Source organism: Myotis lucifugus, unplaced genomic scaffold (genome assembly GCF_000147115.1).
Source record: "Myotis lucifugus unplaced genomic scaffold, Myoluc2.0 scaffold_0, whole genome shotgun sequence".
Lineage (NCBI taxonomy): Eukaryota > Metazoa > Chordata > Mammalia > Chiroptera > Vespertilionidae > Myotis > Myotis lucifugus.
The window spans coordinates 40,664,733-40,670,798 of NW_005871048.1; the positions used below are offsets into that span (position 1 = coordinate 40,664,733).

The 6,066-nt window shown below is 37.8% G+C and overlaps 1 pseudogene; it reads right to left on the reverse strand.

Annotated features, from left to right (window-relative positions):
* Window positions 1-1,096: 1,096 nt before the first annotated feature.
* Window positions 1,097-1,235, reverse strand: LOC111825636 (annotated as a pseudogene).
* Between the last annotated feature and the right edge of the window lie 4,831 nt (window positions 1,236-6,066).

Below are 6,066 nucleotides of genomic sequence, written 5' to 3' on the forward strand. Positions count from 1 at the left end.
TAGTTAGACCCTATTTGTCCTAAAACCCTATGAAGTTACAATGTCATGACTTCTTTTGGATAGAAACCCAAGTTATGATGGCTTTAAATATATATATACAGGTGAAATTCAAGTTCCCTTCAAGTGCCTCTCCTAATCCTAGACTCCTCCCTGGAGGTATTCTAATATCCACTTGATGAATAGCCATATAGAGCTGTTTTTGTGTGTGTATTTAAATACACGTTTCTGTATAAATAAAACGTTTTCTTTCTGTTCTATAAAAACTCATTCAAAATATGTCTTAGCTTTCCTACTCATTATATACAACTCTATTTCATTACTAACTGCAGTACAGGTTATTGATGAACACTTACCCTTTTTACAATTTTGCACCATTGCAAGTAATTCATTCATATAACAAATATTTATAGGCACTATATTCTAGGCACTGTTCTAGTTGCTGCAGCTACACAGCAATAAATGAAACAAAGATCTTTGCCCTCTTGGGAGCACACATTCGTGGAGAAAAACAATAAACAGAATATATAGGGCAGACTGTTCTGCAAAGTGCCAGACAATAAATATTCTAGGCTTTGCAGATGTGGCATATATTCTGTTTTTGTTTTATAACCCTTTAAAAATGTAAAAACCATTCTTAGCTCAAAACAGGTCACAGGGCAATGGAGCACTAGACTGATGACTTGAATATAAGTATGTTAGAAGGCAGTATGTGCTATGTCAAAATAAAGAATCCAGAATAAGGAGGATGGGAGAGGGTAAGATGCAGTATTAGACTGGGTATTTAGAGAAGGTGAAATCTCAGCAAAAACCAGTGAGCCAAGTAGATATTTGGGAGAAGTATATTCCCGACAGTTGAACCACCTAAAGCAAAGGCCCTAAAGTAGGAGCATGACTGATATGTTAATGATCTAACAAGGAGGCCAGGGGGCAAGGAGGGAAAGTAATAGCAGAAAATGAGATCAGGGAGGTAAGGTGAAAGGAGAGTGTGTTGGGCACATTATGGAGAGCCTTGTAAGGCCACTCTAAGGACCAAATTTTCTCTGAAAGGAGGAGTCATTGCAGGACTTGGAATAGAGAAAGGCAAATAATATTGAGAAAAGACTGCTGTTTTTTTTAAAGGGTGGGAAAAATAATAGCATGTCTGTTATGACAGAGATTGTCTTACTTGCAAAAGATTTGGTCTGGTTACTATATTGATACTACACTTGATCTTAGCCAAAAGGCCGAGAAGCGATGGTTACTATATTGAGAAAAGACTGTCGGGAGGGGCTAGGGTAGCATGGAGATACCAAGTAGTAACCTATTTAAGTAATCCAAGGAGATAACAGTAGTGGTTTGAACCTGGGTGGCAGTAGTGAAGTGGGACATAGTAAAATTCTGGATTATGATGATATATAAAAAAACACATGTTGTCCTGAAAGAATGGATTTGAAGAGTCAAAGAAAAAGCAAAATCAGGAATAACTCTAAGATTTTAGCCTGAGCTATTGGGAGGATAGAGTTGCCACTAACATACAGAAATGGGGAAATCTATGGGCAGGAAGTTTAGGAGTTGAGTTTTGGACATGCTGGGTTTGATGTCAATTATTACACACCAGAGGCCTGAAATTTGTGCATGGGTAGGGTCTCTAGTGGCTGCAGGCCAGGGCCTTCCTTCGTTCCACGTTGCCCCCTGGTGGTCAGCGCTCATCATAGTGAGCGATCAAACTGCTGATCTGTTGAACTCCTTAAGGGGACACTTTGCATATTAGGCATATATATATATATATATATATATATATATATATATATATATTAGAGATGTTGAATAGGCAGTTAAACATATGAGACTGATGTTAGGGAGAGGGGGCTAAAAATCTAAATTGGGCATTGCTGATATTTAAATTTTTAAAAAATTATTATTGATTTTACAGAGAGGAAGAAAGAAATATCGATGTGAGAGAGAAACAGCGATTGGCTGCCGCCTACACAAACCCCAACAGGGGACTGAACCCACAACCAGGGTATGTGTCCTGACCAGGAATGGAACCCACCACTTTTCAGTGTGAGGGACTGGACAATGCTCCAACCAACTGGTATTTAAAGCCATGTGGCTGAGTGAGATTACCAATGGAGTGATTATAGATAGGAAAATAAAATACAAACAGTCCTGGCCCATGTGGCTCAGTTGGTTGGAGCGTGGTCCAGTTCACCGAAAGGTGGCGGGTTTGATTCCTGGTCAGGGCACCTATCTAGGTTGCCAGTTTGATCCCTGATTGGAGCACATGGGGGAAGCAACCGATCAATGTTTCACTCTCACATTTATGTTTCTCTCTCTCTCTCTCCCCCTTCCTCTCTCTAAAAATCAGGACCTCAGGTAAGGATTAAACAAACAAGGACTGACCCCGGGGCTCTCCAACATTAAGAGGTTTGTGAGAAGGAAGGCAAAAGAGAACTATAAGAAACCAGCAGTGAAGTAGGAGATAACCAGAGTTATGTGTTAACCTGGAAAGCAAAGAAGAAAGTGTTGCAAAGATAAGGGAACAAATAGGTGTCAAATGTTGTGGATAGATCAAGTAAGATGAACAGAATCAATGGTATATGGTATTTGGCAACATAGTAGTTACTGGAGAACCTGAGGACCTGTTTCAGTGGAAACGGTGCAAAGGCCTGATTGGAAGTGGATTTAATAAAACATGGAAAGAGAAAATTTGGCAATAAGAAGTATAGACATCTCTTTTGAGGAACAATGCTGGAAAAGGAAACAAACAAAATATTGGGAACTGATGGTAAAGAGTGAATCAAGTATTTTTTGATTTTGTTTTTTTTTAAAGGGTGGGAAAAATAATAGCATGTCTGTTGCTCCCGGAAAGCCAATAAATTAAAAAAATTATGTGGAAGGGCGGAAGCTGAAAAAATGTTCTTAAGTAAATGAGAAAGGATGGGATCTAGTACAAAAGCAGACTCAGGGGTATGAACAGTTAATCTAAGGTAACAAGCAGGAAGATAGCCTGCATTGACCAGATTCTGGTAGTACACAGGGTAATGGGAGTTTGTGGAAATTTTCTGATTGCTTCAATTTTCTTAGCAAAGTAGGAACCAATGTCATGAGCTGAAAGTGAGGATGGGAAAAGCGATTCTGGATATTTGAAGAAGATATAAAATAGTCAGGAGAGTGAACAGACTAGGAAAATAAAGTACAACCAAGAGCAGCATTAAGGACCCACTTGAGGTATGTGGTCATGTGTGGTGTGTGCTTGCTTCCTGACACATTGAGTTACAGAGGGGCAGGTGCAAAGAAGGCAGAATTGGTTTAACCAGGGCTGTGGATCTTATTAAAGAAGCAAAGAGCATGGGAGTGGATCCAAAGAAGAGATAAAAGTGATTAATCGTGGAATTTAAGAGAAGCAAGAAAGGGAGTGAACACATCAAGAGGTGAGTGCCAGGGAAATAGTAATAGGATGAACAGACTGGAGATTCCATTGGGGTCAAAAGATGGTTGGGGCTGAGATACTGACTAGAAGGAGTGAACCACAAAAATAGGAAGTAGGGTCACAAAGTAGAACTCATGAAGTGGTAACTATGGAGGGACTGTAGTTATTGGCAATGCAAGAGGGTATCACTATGGGAGTGACGGGAAGAGAGAGGTAGATGGGAAGAACACTGAAGAAAAGGTCTAGGAAATGAGAGATCAGGATACTGGAAATACGTTATGTATACTCTTTTCAATTGTAATTTAAAGATTGAGGTGGTATTGGAAAGAGGTGCAATGAGCCTGGAGCTAAAAAAATTTTGAGAAATGAGGTTAATAGTTAATAGCAATCCTGAGCGGTAATCTGCTGACATAACACAAAACTGAGGATTGTTAGGGGAAAAGATTTTTAGGGAGAAGGGAGGAAAAAATCTGAAAGCAGCAGAGAAGCATGACAGACACCTTTTCCATCTGTAGGAACACTGACAAGGAGAGCTATGGAAAAAATAAATACAACAGCCAAACTGCACAGTGCAAAACATCAGGTTCCTATAAGAGCAAGAAAGTGAAGGGAATGTTTAAGCATAGGTTGGGACTGGATTTTGCAGACGATGGACTGTACATTCCAGTAAAAGAATTATGAAGAGTTGGGAAGGGGTTAACAACAACAAAAACAAATGCAGGCAAATATAGACCCATTCATGAACTGGAGTGCAGGAGATGAAAGGTGACCTGGAAATCTGGAAGTTCTGTTGCTACTGACAAAGACATATTGAACACAGCTGACTCCTGATATATCCTTGTTTTTCTAAGAAATGGAAATTGCAGGGTCAAAATGTTTTTACTTTAAAATTGAAAAGGCTGTACTGATTTAGTCAATGTATGAATTTCCCTACAATTTTGTATTTCCCTATTAATGGTGTAGAACAATATTTCATGTTTATTGGCTATTTCCTCTTCTGTGAATTTGCCCATTTGTAAAACTGAATTGCATTTTCTTATTGCTTTACAGTGCTTAAAAATAATCTATTTTCTATTTTTATTCTGCTCTTACTGATTCACACAAATCAATGTCGTAAATTCCTTTCAAATCTTTCAATGGCTTGTACTAAGGCAGTGATGGTGAGCCTATGACACGTGTGTCAGAGGTGACACGTGAACTCATTTTTTTGGTTGATTTTTCTTTGTTAAATGGCATTTAAATATATAAAATAAATATCAAAAATATAAGTCTTTGTTTTACTATGGTTGCAAATACCAAAAAATTTCTATATGTGACACGGCACCAGAGTTAAGTTAGGGTTTTTCAAAATGCTGACACGCTGAGCTCAAAAGGTTCACCATCACTGTACTAGGGCAACACAAGTCAAATCTGGTCATTCCATTAGTTTCAATAAGGTCTATGACCGGACTGCTTTTGCACTAAAATGGCAGAGCCAGTAGGGTCCACAAAACAGAAAACACTGTTTGGTCCTTTACAGAAGAAGTTTGCAGACTTCTCTATACCTTTCTGGGCCTCTCAACTGCTTTGAGCTTCAAGAACACAATAGGTCCTTAGCTTTACTGACAAACTCTGAAGTGCTACCCTAGCCCCTGAAATGCCTGCACCATTGCTCCTACTTTGCATGAAATCTATCACTAGCCCTCCATGGTGCCCCCACAGATTTATATAATAAAAGCTGTAACTATACTTTTTTGTTTACATTTCATTCTCTCCACTAGTATTGAACTCTCTTGAGGACAAGGGACAATCCCAGCACTAATAAATGGTTAATGAATGAATAAATGGCACACAAAGTCCTTCATAATTTGCTTTCTCATTATTTTCCTGTTATCCTACCTAAATAAACTGTTTTCCAGCTTTATATATTTTAAATTAATTATTTTTCAAAAACATTACTAATGGCAGCATAAATGACCTATTCCTAATAATTTATATGCATCTATTTAATACATTCAAGATTTGCTGAAATATTTTCCTCCCTAATTCTTTCTTTAGTAAAGACAAAAAGCAATGGAATCTTGGCCCTTATGGGGTCAACCTTTTCATCTATGGCAGTAACTTCTGCACCTGAGGTTTAAGGGGCTCCACTGATAATTATTTTACTAAAGGGTTCAGAGTACTTCAAAGCCAATTATAAAAATGCAACTCACATGTTTTTTGCTTTAGTTTTCAGTATAAAATTAATCTCCCAAACCTTGTTGGTAGTCTTATTCTCCTTATCTGGGACATCTCTATTTTTTTGTTTGTTTGCTTATCTCTATTATAAAGATTTTAGTGTACCTTGTCAGGGGTCTTACTAAGTGTATTTTTCAGTTTAGTTATTTAATGGATCTTTGTCATTCCTCTTAACTTCCAAACTTGATGGATTTTTTTTCTCCTTTATTTGTATTAAGGTCATTACCGAGTGTTTCATCCACAAATGCTTGCTGCATGCATTCTAGAAACCAGCTTTATATATTTGTTACCAATTACATCTCATCCAGGTAGATCTTTTCTTTCCTTTTCTAAAATGTATTTGGATAATTAAGTCCTGTCTGGTTTAACTAATTTACTCATTCATTACTTCAGCTCATTTTCACTATTTTAGTAATGTGGTCTATGATCTCCAGTTA